This window comes from Emydura macquarii, unplaced genomic scaffold (assembly GCF_026122565.2).
Source record: "Emydura macquarii macquarii isolate MOO-44397 ecotype Brisbane River unplaced genomic scaffold, CSIRO-AGI_Emac_v2 contig_1786, whole genome shotgun sequence".
NCBI lineage: Eukaryota > Metazoa > Chordata > Testudines > Chelidae > Emydura > Emydura macquarii.
In genome coordinates this window covers 285,997-308,195 of record NW_027131923.1, presented here as the reverse complement: position 1 = coordinate 308,195, position 22,199 = coordinate 285,997, and the positions used below count along the sequence as shown (strand labels likewise).

Below are 22,199 nucleotides of genomic sequence, written 5' to 3'. Positions count from 1 at the left end.
TCTCCCTCACCCTCGCTCTCACCCTCTCCCTCACCCTAACTCTTGTCATCGCCCTCGACCTAACTCTCGCCCTCACCCTAATCCTAGCCCTTGCCCTCACCCTGAACCCTCACGCTCACCCTAAACACCAACCCTAACTCTCACCCTTACCCAAACCCTAACCCTAAACCCTCACCCTATTCTATTAATTAAGAGTTCAAAAGGAGCATATGAACATTTTGATGGAACTTTGAATGCAAGAATACTTTTGTTTCTGGTGCTCTTTGAAGTTTAAGTAGTAAATACCTGTGAATGGTTGTAAATGGCCAGTTATCTTCTGCTAATATAACTAGTTACCAATGTGCTTAGGACTTAGGAGATGATACTTCAGAGTTACAAGTAATCATCTATTCATTGTCCCTAAACCCTAATCCTAGCCCTAACCCCTCGCCCTAACCCTTGCACTCACCTTAATCCTCGCCCTCGGCTTCGCCCTCACCTTAAATCTCGCCATCGGCTTTGCCCTCACCTGAAATCTCACCCTCACCTTTGCCCTCACTCTAATCTTCTCCCTTGGCTTCGCCCTCACCTTAAATCTCGCCCTCGCCTTCGCCCTTAACTTAAACCTCAACCTCAACTTTGCCCTCACCTTAAATCTCGCCCTCGCCTTCGCCCGCACCTTAAATCTCGCCCTCGCCTTCGCCCGCACCTTAAATCTCGCCCTCGCCTTCGCCCTCACCTTAAATCTCGTCCTCGCCTTCATCCTCACTTTAAATCTCGCCCTCGCCTTCGTCCTCACTTTAAATCTCGCCCTCGCCTTCGCCCTCACTTTAAATCTCGGCCTCAACTGAATCCTCGCCCTCGCCTTCGCCCGCAAACTAATTCTCACCCTTGCCTTCACCCTCACCTTAATCCTCGCCCTCGCCTTCGCCCTCCCTTGAAATCTTGCCCTCGCCTTCACCCTCACTTGAAATCTCACCCTCGCCTTCGCCCTCACTTGAAATCTCACCCTCTGCTTCACCTCTCTTGAAGTCTCGCCTTCGCCCTCACCTTAAAACTCATCCTCGCCTTCGCCCTCACCTTAAATCTCACCCTCGCCTTCGCCCTCCCTTCAAATCTCGCCCTCGCCTTCACCCTCACTTGAAATCTCACCCTCGCCTTCGCCCTCACTTGAAATCTCACCCTCTGCTTCACCTCTCTTGAAGTCTCGCCTTCGCCCTCACCTTAAAACTCATCCTCGCCTTCGCCCTCACCTTAAATCTCACCCTCGCCTTCGCCCTCCCTTCAAATCTCGCCCTCGCCTTCACCCTCACTTGAAATCTCACCCTCGCCTTCGCCCTCACTTGAAATCTCACCCTCTGCTTCACCTCTCTTGAAGTCTCGCCTTCGCCCTCACCTTAAAACTCGTCCTCGCCTTAGCCCTCACCTTAAATCTCACCCTCGCCTTCGCCCTCACTTGAAATCTCACCCTCGGCTTCGCCTCTCTTGAAATCTTGCCCTCGCCTTCGCCCTCACTTGAAATCTCACCCTCGGCTTCACCTCTCTTGAAATCTCGCCCTCGCCTTCGCCCTCACTTGAAATCTCACCCTCAACCGAATTCTCCCCCTCGCCTTCGCCCGCAAACTAATTCTCGCCCTTGCCTTCCCCCGCAAACTAATTCTCGCCCTTGCCTTCGCCCTCAACTGAATCCTCGCCCCAACCCATCGCCCTCTCCTCACCCTCGCTCTCACCCTCTCCATATTCCCCAAAGGAGACAATAAATTCAATATTCCCCAACTGAGACGTGGGTAACCTCAGTTTACCTGAGTTTACCTTTGACTACACCACTGAATGTTAATTACCCCAGTTTAGAGATGGGGAAAGTAAAGTGCACTGACTTTGGGTGCCCAATTTGAGATGCTCTGGAACTGATTTTTTCAAAGGTGCTGCCCACTTGTAACTTGTTTATTTTGGGTCAGCATCTGCCTAACTTACTCACGATGAGTAGCACCTTAATCCACAAATATTCCTGTTGACCTCAAGGGGGACTACTCAAGAAATGAGGTGGTTCTCAGTGTGACTGATATTATCAGAATCTGGCCCTTTATTGAAGCTGTTGGTGCTAAGCACTACTGAAAAGCAAAGCCAATGAGGCCCAAGCTGCCCACCCAGAATATCAGTAAGCACTTCTTAAAGTTTTAACCTTAGGAACTTACCTGAAGTTATGAATGTCCGTAGTAAAACTGAGAGCAGCCTCCTGACTCCCACTCTACTGTTATACCTTTGTATAGATATTTACACCTGTGCAAATCAAGTTTGAAGTGCTACCAAAGCAGAATGGTTGCGTTTTATACACACTTTGCATAAGTGTAAATGATACACGAGGTGCAAAACAAAGGAGAATCAGGCCCAAGAGCATCCTTCCTCTCATGCTAGGCTTGTTCCCATAATATATTCCTCAATTCAGAATAATTCCCTCTGGTATATTCTCCAGAGAAGAATGGTTCACTGGTATATTTTCCAGTGCTAGGATTGCTCCTTATGACACAAAATGTAGTCTCTGATTTACGGATCAGCAATTGTCCACAAAGCACCTATGCCACAGAGGGATAGTTGGTCCCATGGGGCTTGCTTGCCTCCTTATTACCAGCTGCAAAAGTACACTAATAGAAAATACAATTAATTCAATACTTTCCTACTATTTCTTTGACATACCAGCACTTGCTGTATGTGTCCCTGGGAATTTACAAAAGGAAATAGTCCATGAAATAAAAAAGGTGATTCATGACTAGAGCTGGCCAAAATTTTCTGAACAATTTGTTATCAAAAAATTCTTTTTTAAAAAGCCATTTTTTCTGAAAAATTACTGACATTGTAGCAATTACTTTTTTCACCATTAGAAATTTGCTTTTTGTAAAAGAGACCTTTTAGTCACATTTTTTTTTAATCTAAAACATTCTTGAAAATGGTGTCAAACTATTTCTTTTGCCAGAAACCCAGTTTTTGATAAACTAAACAATTCAGTTTCAAATTTTTAATACAATTTTTGGCAAAGATTTTTAAGAGGAAAAATTAGTCCATTCCAAACCCTTTGGGGCCAAACCCGAAAAGAAGTGATCACCTTTTTCACAAACAGTGCAAAGCTCTTTCCATGGCACTATGCCTCTGCTGAGCTGGCAAACTTAGAGTACCCCTACAGCAGGAGATGGTCCGCAGAGCATCTTATCAAGGCATGAATGAACAGGACCTTGGTTTGCATGGCTTTATATCCAAGCAGGAGACACTGTCCCCCTTTTAGTGCATGCTGCTGCTGCTGCACTATCAGAGGTCACAGACATAACTCTCAGGTTTCTTAATTTAGAAATGTTACCATAAATGCTCTAGACTGGAAAAACAGGAAGACTCTTACTGCTTCCTTCCCCAGAAAGAAACTTAACCCACCAAAATGAAGTCACAAGCTTTGGTTCCACTGGGGCTCGAACCCAGGACCTTCTGCGTGTAAAGCAGACGTGATAACCACTACACTATGGAACCGCCGCATAGAAACATGTTTGCCATGGCGGCTCTTAGGCAGGATTCTACCGCGAGCTTCCCGCTTCCCCGCCTACGCCGCCGACCCGCCCACGCCGCGCGAGCGAGTGGCGGCGGGGCCCGGGGCTCGCCGCAGCAAGCGCGCGGCCGCGGCGTTCCCACGCGCGACGCCTCCCAAGGAAGGAGGAGAAGAGAAGCGAAGACGGTGCCGCGCGCAGCGCGCGAGCCTCAGAGCAGCCGCTGTGCAGAGCGCGTGACTGCTGCCCGCGGCCCTGGGAGCGCGTGGTTCGCCCAATGCCCGGGCCGTGCAGTGACCCAGCTAAAGGGACATGGGACTAGTGGCACCGGCTACATTGTTGGGAAGGAGCCACCTGCATTGTCCCAATTCCACGGGTGCAACGTGCCGTGCCAGTGCGGGGCTCTCCGCTCTGGTGGAGGCCAGCACAGAGCATGTGCAGAAGGGGGTGTGGTTGTGTTTTCTGATTGCAATAGAAACTCTTCCGTTCATGCCCTGGCTGAGCCCGGGACGGACTTTGGGGCGGGGTAGGACACAGACAATAGCCAGGTTTTTAATTTCGTCTTCCCTGCAGCATCTTAGAGGTGAGTATGTGGCTCAAGGTAATTAGAGTTTCTTAGGTAATTGGCCCAGGAGTATGAACTACTTGCTGCTGGTGTGTTTGATGGGCAGGAAAAAAGAAAATATCAGGCAAGATATTCCATGCAATCACTTAGCACCCCCAGTGAGCTCCATGTGCAGAGAATGACCCTGCTTACCCCAAGGAGTATAGACTCTAAAATGACAATAATCTTCCTAGGCCTTATATAAAGCTTTTAGTCCAAAGATCTCTGTAAAGCATTTGGAAAGATGGATGTGGCTATTTCTGGATGAGGAAACTGATGCCTTAGAGAGGTTTAATGGCTGCCTCCAGGTCACTAGCAAGCCAGTGGCAGAACAAATATAAATTTCTATTTTGCATTCAGAACGTTTGCATTTCAGACAGACTTTCTAGCAAAAGGGGCCATGTCCGCACTGGGTACTGCGCTGTTCTAGCTATACCCATTTTTCAACATGGTTCTGGTTTGGAATCTGCACAACAGGACAGGTATTCTTTTCTGAGAATCGTGCTGTAGTCAATCCTCAAAACACATAATAAAACTAGCACTATTTTATAATGTGGTTCAAAGACCAAAATCCCTTTTATCTCTGCTGATCAGGAAAACTGGTAGAACCCCATGAGCCATGTTTTCCAGGGGCAATGAAATGCTTTTCTTGAACACACTTTTTGGGGGATGTGGGGAGGGCTTGATCCTACAATCATTTTATAAAACTATAATATAATTACCTACACTATTGGGATAGCATCAGTTGCAGGGCAAAACTTCTATAGCCACAGTAATCAAGGAGATTGTTGTTGACCTGGGTTGCAGCACTATCATGGTTAAACACGATAATAACTTAGCTCAGTTCTCAAGTGTGAACAAAGTCACAGTACTGTGCATGAGTGCCAAGGGTCCTTCATACAGTTACATGTGACATTAATTGTAACTGAAGTTAACAAGGCTACTGATGTGCATAGAAGTTCAGCATGTGTGTGACTATTTGTAGGATTGGAGGCCTATGTTGTTTGTGCCTCTAAAAGATTTTCATGACATGTCTGAACGAGCAGTTAAGAAGTATTTAACGTTTTTAAGTAACACATTTTAATACATTTTTCAGCCCTGGACTATAAAGACCGTGATGGGGCAGTAATAGTAAGTAAATAGGGGAAAAATCAAACTTTATTTAATTCTTTTTTAAAATTACAGTTTCAGGGCTGACAGCTTTGTTTTTATTTGCAGCCATGTTTGTGTGTCTCCGGCCAGCCCTCTGTTTTGCTTAGTTGTCTCGTGAACAAGAAGAGAACAGATTCTTACATTGATATATTTAATTTCAATACTCAGCTTGTTGACAAAATGGTTAAGGGGTAGGATGAGCATGGTGAACTACATACATGCTCCTGCTGTTTCTGAGAAATGATGCTGTGCGGGTTTGTTGTAAATTGGTTGTGAGAAAGTATTATGTAATATATTGCAGCTTGTTTTAACTTCTCTTCCAAACATTTGTGATTTTTTCTTTTTTGGTGTGGAGGATAGTTTTTTTTTTTAAAGGTAATAAGGAAATGGGTAGATTTTGTGGCTTGTCAATCTTATATAGTGTCCCTTTAAGAAGTGAGAGAGTCCAGAATGGATCCAAAGTAGTGGTTATGATTTATCCTAACAATAATTATATAGTACATACTAGTGATTGAAGTTGTTTGCAACCATTAAGAAAACAAACCAGATACATTTGCTTTCTAAATTTCTGCATAAAATATTAACATTTTCCTTTTTATGACAGAAGTAAAAATATGTAGAGAGAAGCCTAAAACTGTTCTTTAACCCACCCCATTTTGTCGCTTATTTTTTGGCCATAGGATCTGCTGTACCCAGGACAATAGGTGAAAGGGTAGCTAAAGGATAAGTTATAACAACTGTGAGGCATCTTGTTTTTAACTAGATCATTACTTTAACGTGGGTGTGTTCAGGGAACACAATATGTTGAAGGACAAGAGCTGTGGAGGGGCCATTTTCTTACAATTTAGCTTTGAGGATATGGTGTTCTGTCAGTAGAGGGCTCTCAGGACTCACTTTTATGAGTTGTTCGTTCCCTCTAGTTCCTGATGCTCTACTTACCCAACCAGCTCTTCCTAATCTTTATGATATAGCATAAGTTTATGTAGGTACAATGAAGCACAGTCTGTCGGTATTCTGAATTACTCCTTTGCAACGCTGCATCATTGCAACTTTTTTTTTAGTGGCTAGTTAATACACCTCAGTAAGAACATGATCCTGTAAACACTTGTACCTGTGCTTAACTTTACTACCATGAGTAGTTCTATCAAAGTCGATATCACAGTAGTAAGTTTAGGATGTGTTTACAGGACTGGCACTTAAAAATGTAATTAGAAATGCCATGTTAGGATTAAGACTGATCAGGAACACATTACTCTTCTTTAGCACAAGGTGCAGAAAAGAGAAATTTAAGTTTGTTTACATTTGTACTTAAGCACGTATATCTTCATTTTTTGTTACTAATGTTTTCTTTAAGTAACGCAGTGTATGATAATTGATTGTGACTAGGAAGAAAAGTGTTAGAAATTCATTTTTCATTAGATGCGATTTCACAATAGTAGGGGAAGGGATGGGGAGAAAATGACTTCCTGCTTCTTCTGCCACTTGTGCAATGGCCACAACTACCAGCTGGCAGATCCAGTTTTAGAAAACAAACCAAAAACACACTTTCAGAGACTGGTTAGTCAGGGACCTTTAGTACTAATAGTTTGCTAATCCTGATAATAATTATACTTAGCTCATGTACAGGAGGTCAGTATCCTTATCCCTATTTTACACATGGGGAAACTGAGGCACAGAGATGGACGGCCCAGCTCCACAAAGAGACCTTGGAGCCTAAATCCCAGATTTAGATGCCATTGTGATCCACAAAAACCATGTTTAGTTGCAACCTAACTCTAGAGGCCTCCCTTATAACCTTTAGCCCAGTGGTTAAGGAGTGTCACCCAAGATGGGGAACACCTTAGTTTAAATCCCCCTTCTGTTTGAGGAGGAATAAGGATTTGAACAGGAGTTCCCCAGCTCCCAGGTAAGTGCCCTTATCACTGGAGTATAGTGTCATTCTCATGTTCTTTCTGGCTAAATGCTTATTTAATTATTTAATACAAAGCAAAACGGCTTCAAAGGGAGAGATTGAGAGGGACTCACATCACAACGTGCCATAGCCCACTGGGTAGAGCACTCATCTGAGATGGGGGAGCCCCTCATCAGATCCCTCCTCCTGCAACACCTAGATTCCTTGTGGGTCTGGGCTGAAGTGGCTTGCCCAAAGTCATGCAGGAAGGCTGTTGCTTGAGTCTGAATTAAAACCCAGGTTTCAGGCATCCCAGTCCAGTGCCCTCTTTACTAGACTGTCCTCCTTTCTCTGGTGGGTCTAGTTCCTGTGCCACTGTATCTATGTTAATATCTCTCTAAAATGGGTTGACTTTGAGCTATCCTTTAGTGATTAACTCGCATGATAAATACCTTCAGTACTTTAAAAACATATATTTTTTTAATTTCAGTAGTTCCTGGAGGCCCCAGGGGAGATTCAGGACTGTTTGCCGGGCACATGACAGACAGAGAGAGAGAGAGAGAGAGAGACAAATCCAGCTCTGAACAGGTTACAATCTAAATAGACAAGACAGACAAAAGTTGGGATGGGAGTCTGAGGCACACAGACAGTTGAAATGAGTTGCCTGGGGTCACACAGGAAATGAATGGGTGAGGTGGGACCAGAACTCAGATCTCTGACTCCCAGTCCAATGTATTCTCTAATGCACCATACTACCTTGTTGTACATTCAAGAAAAGGGTACTTATATAGGATTAGACTTCAAGTTAGAGTCAACTATATTTTATGAGGGGGAAAAATCAAAGTACTGAAATAAATATTTGAAGACCTCCCCTCGCATCTGTGGTGTGATTTAAGACAGAGGAAATCTGAGTTTACTGTGCTCAGGGAGGCACATACTCAGAATGTCTGAGTTTGGGTAGTTTGTATCTGAAACTCAACATTAGTTTAATTTGTCTGTAGTTTCCATTTTTAAAAACTTGTATGCACATTGCTATGTTTGATATTATCTTGGCAATGTCACATCGTCCTCAGACTTTAATGGATTTCATCTTTCTCATGTCATTTCCCACTGAAAAGTCAAAGGAATGCTTTGAATTTTTCTTTAAATTATTGTGATAATGGTATGTACCTTTCAAATGAAGAGAGAGTTTGTATTAGAGGCATGAACAAGTATTTACCCTCTCCCTTAGTAGCTGTTTTTGAAAGTGAATTATTGTGTAAAATCATTGTTAGATCTCTTAATGAATATTAAACCTTCATCTTTTCAAAATACAAAAAGCACCAAGTACCTAAGAAACCTACTATAAGAGATTATAAGTAAAGCGGGGGCTTCAGAGGTACAAAATTATGCCTTTGTGTTTCTGTCTATAGTTTGGAGATAATGTTTTTCTTTTTTACTGAAGACATCCTTTTGGTTTACGTGTTTTGACCCAGTTTCTTTTTCTCGATTTCAAACCCCACACCCTTGTGACTGAAGACACCCCTGTATTTACATTCTACATACCATTGTAATAATCTTGGTACAAAATATGCCTTATGAGGTATCATCTGAAAACTAATAACTCAGTGGTCAATAATATCATGATGAAATGCATTTAGCAATATTATATATAAAGTTATAAACATAAGATGAATGTAAGTCTGAAATGTATTTTAGACCATAACTACACTTAGAAGATTACAGGGGCATAGCTGTGCCGATACAGCTGTGTTGCTGTAAATGCGCTCATGTAGTCACATTATACTGACGAGAGAGAGAGTTCTCCCATCGACATAATAAAACCAGTTTAACGAGCGGTGGTAGCTATGTTGGCTGGAGAGCATCTCCTGCCGACACAGCACTGTGCACGCAAGCACTTATGATGGCAAAACTTATGTCACTCGGGAGTGGTTTTTTTCATACCTCTGAACGACAAAAGTTTTGCTGACACAAGTGCTAGTGTAAACATGGCCTTATCAGACAAATCTTGGTAAACTAGTTTCTCAAAGACAAGTTGATGCCTCTAGCCAGGTGTCATCAAAGCTGATGGGCAATCACCTGTCAAGTGGCCACTCTTTGGCAAGGAAGAGGGGCAGGGACAAACTGCTCTGCATTTTAGCAAACAAAAGTATGGAACCTCCTTCATCACGAGACTTCTTGTGTACATCCTCACAGCAGGAATTAACTTAATCTAGAGGTAACCCTCAGGAAAATGCATTTCAAAGGAGGACTGGATTATAAAGGGAGGGGCAAAAATACCCCTAGATATGTCTCTCTATCTGTCTTTTCTTTTTCAACTAAGATGACAAAGGATGCAGCCCGACTTTGGGAGAGAGCCTGGCCTGAAATTGGTCGGACCTGTTACTGCGGGCATGTGGTAAGAATTTTTTCTTGAAGCAAGTCTAGTTTGTTAAGCTTTAGCGCTAGAAAGTGTTTTATCTTTATTTCTGTGGTGAACATTTCTGACTTCAATGCCTTGTACTTATACTCACTCAAAATGTCTCTCAGTGCAGTGATTAAACTGGGCTGTGTGGTAACAACCATGTAACGTAGCAAACTATTGGACATTGTTCCCTTACAGGGCAAAGGACCTGGTATATTTGAACTGTCCAGGAAAGGGCTGGACAGTAAAGAACACATATTTGGGGGGAAAATTTGGGAATGGGAGTTTGTTGGGGTCACCTTGCAAGTGGTAACTAAGGCTGGTGGAAGCCAGAGTGTGCTGGCAGACTGCAACTATACACAGACACTCAGGTGTTATGACATTCTGAGGTGCAGTCCAGACTTGTGAGGGTTGTTACCACCTGCCCTGCAAGCTGAGGTGCCTCACAACACTTTGCTGCTGTAGCTCCCAACCTGGGTCCCTCATAAACAGCGAAATGGCACACCGTTCCACTCTTCCCTTCTTGTTTGTTTCCCTTTTATTGTGTGATTGGATGGCAAGGCCTGCAGGTGTGAACTGAAAGGCACTTCATACACTTCTAGATGCTGTTAAAAATAATTATTTTCTGTGTTTTGTGGCAAAATGGGATAAGAAGAGGAAAAGCAAGGTCAGAGCTCTGAAGGAGTGCATTCTCTGACTTGTGGTCGTATTCCATCCCTGAAAAATATCAGTTAAATCACTTTGTAACTGGAGTCCCTCAGAAATAAGTCTGAAACTGAATTTGAATTATGTAGGTGACATGCATGTATGGTAATCTGTTTAATAACTTAGGTCCTGAAACTATGTGGAACAAAACATGTCATTCATGATGACCGCACGTATGCCACATTTCAGGTGGATGTAATTATGAGAGAATACCTAACCTTTGCACTAGCTGTGTTTGTTTATGGTTCTAGTTGCACCGGCTCTCTTATTTCAGATGTAGGTTGTTGCCTACTAACTGTTTCAAGAATCAGCTCTCAGTATAATTCCTCTCAGTGCCTTAATGGTGCATGGTATAACCTATGTTAAGCAAAAGGGTATGTGTGTGGTCCTGGTGATGGAAGTTGTGTTCTGCCTGCAATATGTAAAAGAGGGAAACACTTTATTAGTTCCTGGGACTGGAACACAGAGGGGGTTAACTTGGAAAATGCATTCACTTCTGTTTCCTCAAGTTGCATGGTATCATGATCCCTTTTGGTAATTGGAGAGATGACCCAGAGACCATTTCCTTTATCAAGTTCCCACTAAGGCTAGTCACTCCAGACCACTAAGACAGAAAACGAGGGACTTTTACTAATAGAGAGCAGACAGACAATGGATATTTGTATCCGATGCAAGCTAACAATGAAGGACTTGATCCAACTCCCATTGAAATCAAAGGAAGCCTGTATCTTCTTATTTTGAAATATTAGAAAATGCTCACAAGCATTGATATATCATATGGAGTAAATATTTTATAAATAACATGTACCACCAGAGGTTGTAATGTATTTTTACTTGCATGTATTTTGGAACAGACTGATCATACATAAATGATTAGATACTGTAACTCTATGAGCTAACGTGTAGACTGTCAAAAAAAATATTGAAACTTTTTGGGGTGACAGAATCATCATCTTAGGCTGTGCCTGTGGTTTTTTATTACACAACCTTTATTATGACAGGGATAGTAATATAAAACAGATTTAAGTTTAAAATTATTTTATGGCAGAACATTGAAGCAAATTATGTTGTGGATTTATCAGTTTACATTTCTAGAGCATGTTCCAAGTCGTGTGTAACATACCACAAGAGAGAGCTGAATATAGACCACTGAGCCTAATTCAGCCATTAGTTACTCCAAATTTATACCAGTGTAACTTCATGGAAGTTTACACCAGTGTACACATGAGTCAGATCATGGCTTACATAAGAAAACCTGTGTAAAGGCCAAAAAACCTGCAGAGTCTTCTCTGAATTCCTTTTTCAGAGCAGGGAGAAGGGTTTAAAACCTGCCTCTGGAAGCAGTAGGGGATTTGGCCCCCTGAGATCCTGGCAGACCTGGCAGATGCTCGGTGCTCCCACATAGCCTCCTACAATTCTCTGTGCTTCTTTTGGTGCAGCTGCCTCTGGAATCCCCCAGCACACCTTCCCACGCTCTTTAAAGGTGGATTTTGCAGCTAAGATTTGCTTAGTTCAGGAGTTAATAAACTGAGGCTCTGAATAAAGTCTCAGCTTGTTCATACAGAATTGGGGATGATATGCCCTACCATGTCCCCACTTGCCCATCTCTCACCCTATGAAGCAACTGACTCTCCACGCTCCGCATGGGTTGGGGAAACAATGCACTGATCCACTCTAAGCAGTGCATATGCATATACTTAGCTTATTGAATGTATTTAGTTTATAGGCATTTTTATGAATGAAGACAACATAGTTTTGAATGCCTCACAATAAAAAAATACAATTGTTCTCTAAAATATTCCAGCACTAACTGATAGATGCAATGCTATGCTGCTAAATGCAGTTAGCAATCTGTCTCTCTAGCTGGGATCTTATATTGGTGCCCACAGCATGGAAGGGCCTAAACTCCCAGTTATGTTTTGTGTATTAGTGCTTCTCAGATGCAAATTGTTGTTTCGTAATCCTCGTGCAACGGCTGTTCTTGAAAGTGATCATGTGACTCCAGATTTGATGCAGATAACTTCCGCACGCCCCTTTCTCTGCTTGAGATTCAGGGAGCATAGTGACAATACAGCCCCAACAACAGCACACGTTCAATGTAGCTCTGTGTCTGCTGCCCTGTGATCCCATAACAGGTTGGAAGATGGAAAGCAGCTCTTTGTGTTATTGTGTTTATCTTTTAAGCCCTGCTTAAAACATTTCCTCACAGGAAGCTGTATAAAATGCAAGGAGGGCACCAGCAGTGCAGTCTGTGAGCTTCAGAGCCCTAAAGAGAACTAGAGGACCTATTCTCCTTCAGATCTGCACCCCTGTCATGCAATGTGATTCCAAAAAGAGACTCCTTTTTTATTCTTCGAAAGGCACTTTTGTGAAAGCCCCCTCTGCAGAGCTGAAGCAGAAGAAAACAGGTAATTTCCTTGGGGGGGTTTAAGATCACTTTTAATTCACTTCTTAAAAAGCAAATTAACTGCATCACAGCTCTGTGCAGCAAATGACAGAATGTGTGTGGTAATTAGATGATTTTTCTTACTGCTGTGATAAAAATCACAGTGGTTCATCTTAAAAAGTTGTAAATAGATTGGCTCAGCTATCCAGAAGTTCTGAGTAGATGAGGACAGTGTGATCTGAAGTTTTGGATCATATTTCATTTACATTTTTGTTAGCAAAAATACTGTACTTTCCACAATCCGTAGGAATTTGGTGCTAAATTTTGGTCTCTTAGTTTCTTGCATGCTTAGTTTCAAATCTTACTGAAGCCAATAGAAATTTTGCATCAGTAGTAAGTACAGGGTTTGTCTCTAAATCAGCACAAATATTCTGATACTTAGTCTTTGCATCCCTGCTGGAGTCCAGAGGATTTCCTTGCTTTTATTTGTTCCACACTTTAAGGCCCTGCATTATAACCACTGTCTTATGGACAAGAAATAGATGGGACTCCATTTAGAGTCCACCCCATCTTCTAAATTAGCCCAGAGTAGAGTGATACAGAACTTTTACCCCCACCCTTTTAGGGATGCGAGTTCCACTTCTGATATTTAAGTTCCAGTTGGGTTCCTAGAGCTGAATTTGAACTTAGATTTTGATACAGTCTGCTATTTCCTAAAAGATTCCTCATCTTTAGACATTTCATGTTTCTGAAAGGTGAAGTGATGGTTTTATTTAAACTCTAAAGCAAGATACATTTGATTTGTATTATCTTCCTGTATTCATATGCAGTCGTACATCGTGGTCTTTCTGTGGAAAAAAGTGAGAGGAACGTTTAGAATTTCTTACTCCATTGTAAAACAAACACATACCTTATTAGTATGTAGTCAACCTATATATAGCACAAGTGGCCTCTTTCCATTAATTCCTACAAATTCTCTTTTGGATTGGAGTAATGTTTCTGAATCCAATGAATGCATGAATTCTCTATGTAGTCACATGTTTGTAATTTTTGTGTTTTTTCCATTCCGACTGTGGGGCATATAAATATTAGGTGACCTTGATGAGTCAGCATGGCTACACCCAATTCACTTGTATTCTTTTGGAGTTAACTTTATTGGCTTTCAGATAGCTAATTACATTTGTTCCCTATCGATTCCTGGCTTGGTCTTTGCATCGCCCATAACAATGCACAGAAAGAGGGTCAATATTGAAATGATTGAGCTAGCTTCCTATCCCTAAACAGCCCTAGCTGTTACATGCAATGTTTATTTTATTTATAATATATTGAAACACAGTATTTGATTTCTTCCGTTCACATATATAGTCACTGCAAATCATTTAAATAGTGATGCTAATCATGCCTAATGTAGGCTTTATCAGATAGAGAATCAGTAGATGAAAAACTTACTGCTTTTCATAAGCTATTGTCTACATCGTTGTCTTCTTAACTTAAATGTTATCTTTCTCAGGTACATCACTATTGAGTTTAAGGATGTAATTTTATGAGGGGCTGAGCACCTTCAACTGCCATTTAATCAAAGGGAATTTGAGTCTGTATAGCAACTTGCAGTGTCAAGCCCTAAATTACTTGTTGCAGGTTTTCTTCAATTTTCATTATAGTATTTTTCCCTTAAACTATGGCAAAATGTATCGGCTTCTCCAAGGGCAATAGCAGCCAAAGTGGACACTATGAAATTCCCATTACCTAATGCATGTTCTTAACTATTTTTAATAGGCCTCTTTAAAAAATGTTAAATGCTTTTCAAAATTGCTTATTCATAACAAGTGGGTTACAAGCATAAAATATTCAAGAGAGAGGTCCTGATGCCTGAAGTTTGGATCTAGATTCTGCCAAAGTTCATAGCTGGTCTAATCCCAGATTTTGGCACAGACTATTGCTGGAAGAAATCTTAGTCATTGACTAGTATAGTGGATGCAAATGCTATACAAAACAGGAAAATGAGCTAATGTTACAGAACCAGAAGGCTTAATCATATTTACATACAAAAAATTGAGTAAATGAATGCTGTGCAACAGAAATGATTTATAGTGATGATTTTCTTTCACTAGGATTTCATTTTATTCCAACTCTAAAAGAAAAATAAATAAAATTGCTCCTCATTTCACCACTTCTATCTCACCAGTCTCCAGGAAATAATACTTATTAATGTGGGTTGAGAGTAAACAATATGTCAATAAACAATATCATTTTACAAGGTGTGACTTGTCTGTGCCGAGGGTAGACTTCCTATAAATGCCAAGGTCAGGGAAGGCTGCAAAAGGAGAACAGATCCTCCCAGCACTAGTGGGTGACACTGAGGTCAGACTTCTCGACCAGCCACAAACAGTGCTTCTGATTCCCCACACTGGTTATCAAGAAGCCAGTATACAGATACACACAGCCCCCTTTACTGCATTTCAGTCTCTGGCTCCCAGTCAGCTGCTGGGTCCAGTAAAGAGATAAGTTCTTTAAAACTCTGTGCTCTTTACCAAAAAGGTTCTCCTGACTCCAAAGGATCAGCCACATTGCCAAATCAATATAAATTTGGATCTTACCCAAAATACCACGCTGTCAGCCAATTCTTTAGTAACTAAAACTAAAGGTTTATTATAAAAGGAAAGAAACAAACTATAAGAGAAATGTTAAATGACTAAAGCAATCAGATACATACAAATGATTTGAAAGTCCATATCTATCAGAGTTCCAGTAGAATTGTGGAGTTTGCAAGCTTGTACAGTCCCTCTGATGTACATCCAGTATCTGGATGGGTCTCAGTCCTTTGTTTCACAGCTTCAGTTGTAGATGAGTGATCCGGAGGTAGGTGAAGGCTGAAGACAAAATAGATGGGGTGCAGCTGCCTTTTATGTCCCTTGGCCTTTGCCATGCTGCCTGTGGAAATTTATAGAAATAATATGGTGTCCAGGGTCACATGAGTAAGTCCTGGTGACTCATCGGGTGTAGCTCTGGCTTCTCTCCCTAGGCCCATTGTATCTGTGAGTTTCCTTAATGGGCCATTAAGCAGCTTATTGGTGCTGCCATCCTGTCTGGGGAGTCGCCCAAAAGCACAGCACAAGTTGAAATATAGATGCATCAAACATATCCATAACTTCCATACATATGACATATATCCATAAACAATATCATACTTAGCAAATTATAACCTTTCTATCGGTACCTGACATGGCATCTCTCATATGAATTATTGTAATTTTGAAATATTTATGTTAAATAATATCATAAATGATCCCCCTAATCCAGCCAACATCACACAAAGTACTCACCAAGAGGTCCTGTACTTCACAGAAATGCTCAAATGCCACTGGATTGGACATGGTGTAATTTCCTAGATGAAGTATTTTTCAGGGGTTAAGGTACAACAGTGAGGAGGGCCATGTTCTGTAAGAAGCTAGATAGACAAAATCCTGAATATCCATTGTCTTATTTAGCCTTTCCAGATTTCCAGACTGTATACATTTTATCATTTCATACAGCCTATAATTTATGTGTACAGTAGTCCTCAATTCCACGGAAGAAATTCTAACTGAAGTAGGCTTCCACAAGCACTGGTGGAATGTTTAATGTATCAAAATATAAACCGTGAATAGGCAAGACCTCTCATGAGAAATGAGCATCCTCACATGCTCATAGAAAATCCATCTTCCTCTCATAATTCATCAAACCACAGTTGTTTTTCTAACAAATATTATTAAAGGACATTGTAAATGCACTGTATTAGAAATACAGATAGGAATGAGAGAGAGAAGAAAGGACTTGCACAATGGGAAATACCCACTGAAATAACCTGCAGGGGAAATACAATGTAGCATAAATTAAGCTGCACCCCAACAGGGATCCTGTCCTGCTTAAAAACAAATACAACTCTTCAATCTTCATTTATTAAAGTGAGGAAGAAACAGAAGAAGCAAGCAGGGCAGGGCAACAACAGGGGAAGAATGAGAGGTAAGAGCTTAGTGGCTTTCATTTGTGTGGTCTCTGGATCCTCAGGCCTGCTCTATCTTATATCTGGCTGCCCATGGGCTCATCTGCATATAGGATAACTAACACCGTGCTGCAAATATATTCTGTGATTTACAAAACAGGTTTACTCTCTGCTGCCAAAGGCCTTGCCATCTCATTTCATTGAAAGTCAAACCCGAGTTTTCAAAAGTGTCCCCTAGTTTGGGTGCCTCAATTTTGGGGTATATGCTACAACAGTACATACCAATTGCCAGCCAGCCTTCACAAAGCAAACTGCATTTATTCTTAGGGCAAAACCATTACAGAGAAAACAAAACAATAGAAGAACCTATTTTTATTCAAATAACAACTATCACAGGATCTTTTTCAGGGGATAAGGCAACAAGCCACATTTATTGTGAATCCAAAAACTGGTAAATAGTATCAATAATGCAAATACCAGGGAAACAGTATTAACACTGTAACAATATCAATATTGTGCTTTACTTAGTGAAATAGAATCAATAATGTAAATACCAGGAAAACCGTATCAACCTTGTAACAATATCAATATTGTGCTTTACCTAGTGATTACAACTACAGAGATTCTTGCTAATAAAGTATACTTCATTGACACATGTTTCAATTGGTACTTTCATTCACAGTCATACACACAGACAGGCATACACAGACAGGGAGACAGACAAACATACATAGGGGTCTCACATAGTTACCAGCCTCTTGGTGTTCGTGGTAGTCACTGGCCAGGTGACTGTAGCACGAGGGTGAGGAGCAAGGTTCTGCCGATGTGCATCGGTATTCCTGCCTGGATGGTGTGGTGATGTAGACCCGAACCTCCAGTCTTTATCTTTCTGTCCCATTTCATAGGGAAAAGACCTCAAATAAGTCTATGGGTTTTTGCTTTGTCATGCTGCACCTGCATTTGGTGTGATCCTTAATCATCCACATTGTTACAAGCCTGATCAGATTTTGTCCTTTCAAGTGGGCTGACTCCAAAGTTATCAGGATGGGCTCCTCTTCAGCCAGTTGAGTGGTAAAAGCTATTATCTTTGCTCCTTTCTTCCTCCCTCAAATGTTTGAGGTGAGGCTGGTGTTTTCTTCATCGTGTTTCAACATCCCTTACTTAGACCAATTGTTCAATCACTCTCCCTGTCTACACCCACCTCAATTGCTCAGCCATTCACACTTCAATCACTCAGTGCCAACTCCTAGCTGAAGAATTCACATATTATTTTTTTAAAGCAAACATTATTTCATTTTTGCCAGTGTCTTTCACAATTAAGTAGGTATATTACATTTCACAGTGTGGCTTCTTATACTTAAAGTAGGGTTCTTCTTCGAGTGACTGCTCGTGTCCATTCCATTATAGGTGAGTGCACGCCACCGGGCACGGTTCCCGGAACTTTTTTCCCCCTTAGCAGACCCCGTAGGGCTGGCTCTGGTGCCCCCTGGAGTCCCGTGAGCATGCCGTAGTATATGAGGCACTGCCGGACCTACAGCCCCTCAGTTCCTTCTTTCCGCCCATGATGGTTGCTGGAACTAGCCTTGCTCTCTGCAAGTGCCATTCCCCTTGTTTGAACTCTTTGTTATTCAAAGCACTTTAGTTAGTTTTAAGTAGTTAAGTAGTGTTAAATGTAGTCAGATAGGAAGTCCCTAAGGGACTTAGCATGGCCGGGCCATGCCCTGGTCGCCTGGATTTAAGCCATGTGCCTCCTGCAGGAAGGCCTTCCCGCTCAGCAACCCCCACGATCGATGCCTTAAGTGCCTGGGGGAAGAGCACAGGAAGGATAAATGGATAAATAAAAGGATAAATCTGCAGGGCTTTTATTTCACGGACCCAGAAGGACCAAGAGATCCGGTTAAAAGCCCTGCTCATAGAGGCAGCACTCCACCCGGCGTCTGAGCCATCCCGCTTCATGTCACCAAGCATAACCTTGGTGCAGAGCGGACCGCCGGCACCGGGATTGACTCGGCACCGAGCAACATCCCCGGTGCCGAAGAAGAAGAGGCAGTGCGCAGAGCGCGGACACTCCCCTGCGCCATCGGTGTAGGCAGGGTTGGGTGCAGAGATGCACTGGCCACGGCCCATTGAGTCTTCTCCGGTGCCTGCATCTCTGAGCAGGGAGCCTCCCCTGACCTCTGGGAGAGTGCCCTTGCCAACGCTGTCGACACTGGAGGCTTTTCAGGCGGCAAGAGCCTTGTTGGCCTTGCCTACGCCACCTCCGCCCCGCCCTCCACTGAGGGAGAAGGGGCCGATGTCCCAGGGCAAGCCCGCATTGGGTCCCCCCGAAGGGCGGTGGAGATCCCCAGTATGGGGAGGAAGATCTCCTGCTGGACAGCCACCAGGGGTAGAGTGAGGACGATCCCTCAGCAGTCACTCCAGGTCAGCATCGTCGAGCTGGCCTGCTTCGACTCGGGATGTGGAGTCTCCCTCAGCGCTGACGTTGGTTACCAAAGGGTAAGCGGCACCGTAAGTCCTCGGTGCTGAGACGGCACTCTGGTACCTCGAGCTCCTCAGAACGCACCTGCACTCGCTGGCACCGTTCGCAGCAACGGAGGTGGTCCTCGTCATCCTCTAGCTTGGAGTCAGCCCCAACTTGGCCCCAGGGTCAATGGCCGCAGCAATGGCCTTATTGGGCCCCATGGCACATCCAGTTGGGACAGGGGCCACAATCCATCCTGTCAGCAGGGCTTCGGTCCATGCCTCCAGCTCAGGAGAAGGCCCTTACACACCACTCCTCGGACGTGGAGTTGGACCCCATGAAGGGACCCTCTACAGGTGCATCCCTTCGCCAAGAGGGGGCGCACCTGCAGGACACACCTCAGCAGTCCTCTTCCTCCTCATCAGATGAGGCAGACTCCTGGGACCATTTGGCGCCACTGGAGGATTTCAGGGCACACCAGGAGCTCCTCAAGTGGGTGGCCTCTAACTTGGGGCTGGAGGTGAAGGAGTTAGAGGAGGCCGATGATACCCTCTTCAATGTGCTGGTGACAGCTGCCCCAGCGGGGGTGGCCTTACCAGTCCACAACAGGGTCCTTAAAATTGTAAACGCCCTGTCACCCTTCCTTGGTCGTCCCTACATCAAAGGTGGCCGAGAAAAAGTATTACGTCCTGGCCGAAGGGTTCGAGTATTTGTTTACTCACCCAGCCCCGGGAACCCTGGTGGTAGATGCAGCCAACCAGAGGGACAGGCAAGGTCAGCCAGGTTGCACTCCCAGGGACAAAGACAGCAAGAAGCTGGATTTGTTTGGGAGAAAAATGTATTCAACAGCAGCCTTGGAGTTCAGGATTGCCAATCATCAGGTTCTTGTGGGTAGATACAATTTTAATTTGTGGGACTCCCTCAGGCAGTTTGCTGAGGCCCTGCCCCAGGACCAGGCCGCAGACCTTACCACCATCCTGGATGAGGGAATCACGGTCGCTACGGCAGCACTCCAAACGTCCAGTGACGCTGCTGACTCGGCCGGTAGGGCCATAGCCTCCGCCATTGCCATGAGAAGGTGCTCGTGGCTGCAATCCTCAGGCCTGTCCCAGGAGGTGCAGCAATCAAATCAGAACCTCCCCTTCAATCGGTCAGCCCTATTCTCTGATCAGACCGATGCAAAGCTGCATAGTCTGAAGGACTCCAGGGCCACGTTTCGCTCCCTGGGCCTGTACACGCCCCAGGATTCCAGGTGGCAGGCATGGCTCCAGGCGCAGCAGCAGCCTACATCTCCATCTATGCCATTTCAACCCTATAGAAATAGGGACAGGAATAGGGGGTTCAGAAGTAGGAATCAACCCCCCAGCTTGTCCTCAGCCCCCCAACCAGGGTCCCCTAGGGGGTCAGACAACAGTTAAATAGTTTAGCCCTGCCCTTTGGCCTACTCACTGGTGGTGGACTCCCCGGGCAATGATGAAAGGTGTTTCGTTCAAGGAACTGGTCCAGTCAGGAACCCTAAATTCTGACGCTTCCGCTGTAGGATGGGGACCCTGCATCAGCGCTGACCCAGGCAATCGGGGGCTCTGGTCGGAGGAGGAGAAGCTCCTGCACAGCAACATGAAGGAGTTGAGGGCCATTCGCCTAGCGTATGAGGTGTCCCTCCGATTCCAAACAGCCAGAGTGGGGCAGGTGCTGATGGACAACACCACAGCCATGGTTTGCATAGATAGGCAGGGGGGAGAGCACCCCTCGGCCCTCTGCAAGGACTCCTGGGAGTGGGGAATGATGAGGCATATAGCCTCAGCAAGTCATTCCTACCCTGCCATGACTGGCCATTGCACCCGGATGTGGTGGCGATGTTCTTCCAGAAGGGAGACCACTGCTCTCCCACCCCATGTCGATCAGGTTCCTCACGGTGGTGGAGAGGCTCTACCCACAGGTCTGTGACCTGGGACCTCCCTGGGGTCTCAACCAGGTCCTCTTGAGACACATGGGGCCCCCCTTTGAACCCATGGCTTCAAGCCCCTTGCTTGTGCCTTCAGGAAAAGTAGCCTTCCTGGTGGCCATTACCTCTGTCAGGAGGGTCTCTGAGCTCAGGGCCTTGACCTCGGAGCCCCCTTATACAGTATTCTACAAGGATAAGGTGCAGATGAGGCTGCATCCAGCCTTCCTGCCTAAGGTGGTTTCCCAATTTCATTGAAACCGAAATAAATTTCTCCCCATGTTTTTCCGCACAGTTCGGAGGAGGAGAGGAGATGGCATCTCCTCGCGGGTTACATCATGCATCAAGTTCTACGACCAGCAGGCGAGGGTGTCCCTTCCGGGAACCATCACAGCGCACAACCAGAGCTCAAGCACCATCACCCAGCAGGCGACAGAGGACATGGCATTCGGCAGAGCCGTGCTGAGGGCAGCTCACCGGTAACTCCTACCCACCTCCAAGGTATTGCGTGTTAGTCACTATAATGGAATGGACATGAACAGTCACTCGAAGAAGAAAACAAGGTTACTTACCAGTAACTGATATTCTTTGAGATGTGTTGCTCATGTCCATTCCACAGCCCACCCCCCGTCCCTACTGCCGGAGTTGGCAGAAAGAAGGGACTGAGGGGGAGTAGGGCCGGCAGTGCCTCACATACCGCAGCATGTGTGCGGGACTCCAGGGGGCACCAAAGCCGGCCCTATGGGATCTGCTAAGGAGAAAAAAGTTCCGGGAACCGTTCGCTGTGGTGTGCACTCACCTATAACGTAATGGACGTGATCAAGACATCTCGAAGAACATCAGTTACTAGTAAGTAACCTTGGTTTTTTTTACAAATATTTTGAAAGTGGGTAAAATTAACAGATAAAACCACTCAGTGGAATGGTTTTATAAACAATCTTAAAAACAAATAGAATATACAAAGACTTGAATTATTATGCAGTAAATGGATATTTTAAAAAGACTGAAGTGAACATTTCAAAGGGTAGAACAATAAGAGTCAGTTGAGGTTTTAGCTTTTGATTAAAGGTACAGTGTATCAGGCTGAAGTGCCTCTTGGTGGGGGGGTGAGGGGGGGCGTGTTTGTGGCTCTGTTATTTCATGCATCGCATAAAAACAGGATTGGG

General features: G+C 44.0%; 1 protein-coding gene and 1 non-coding gene across 2 annotated transcripts in view; one reads left to right on the top strand and one right to left on the bottom strand.

Moving 5' to 3' along the window:
* Nucleotides 1-3,419: 3,419 nt before the first annotated feature.
* TRNAV-UAC (transfer RNA valine (anticodon UAC)) lies at nt 3,420-3,492 on the bottom strand. Its single transcript has one exon. It is a non-coding gene; the product is annotated as a tRNA-Val (tRNA).
* PPEF1 (protein phosphatase with EF-hand domain 1) overlaps nt 3,464-22,199 on the top strand; it is a 67,676-nt gene continuing 48,940 nt past the window's right edge. Inside the window, exon 1 of the mRNA XM_067556477.1 lies at nt 3,464-4,089. The gene's annotated coding sequence lies outside the window, so the exon portion shown is untranslated. The remainder of the gene's footprint in view (nt 4,090-22,199) is intronic.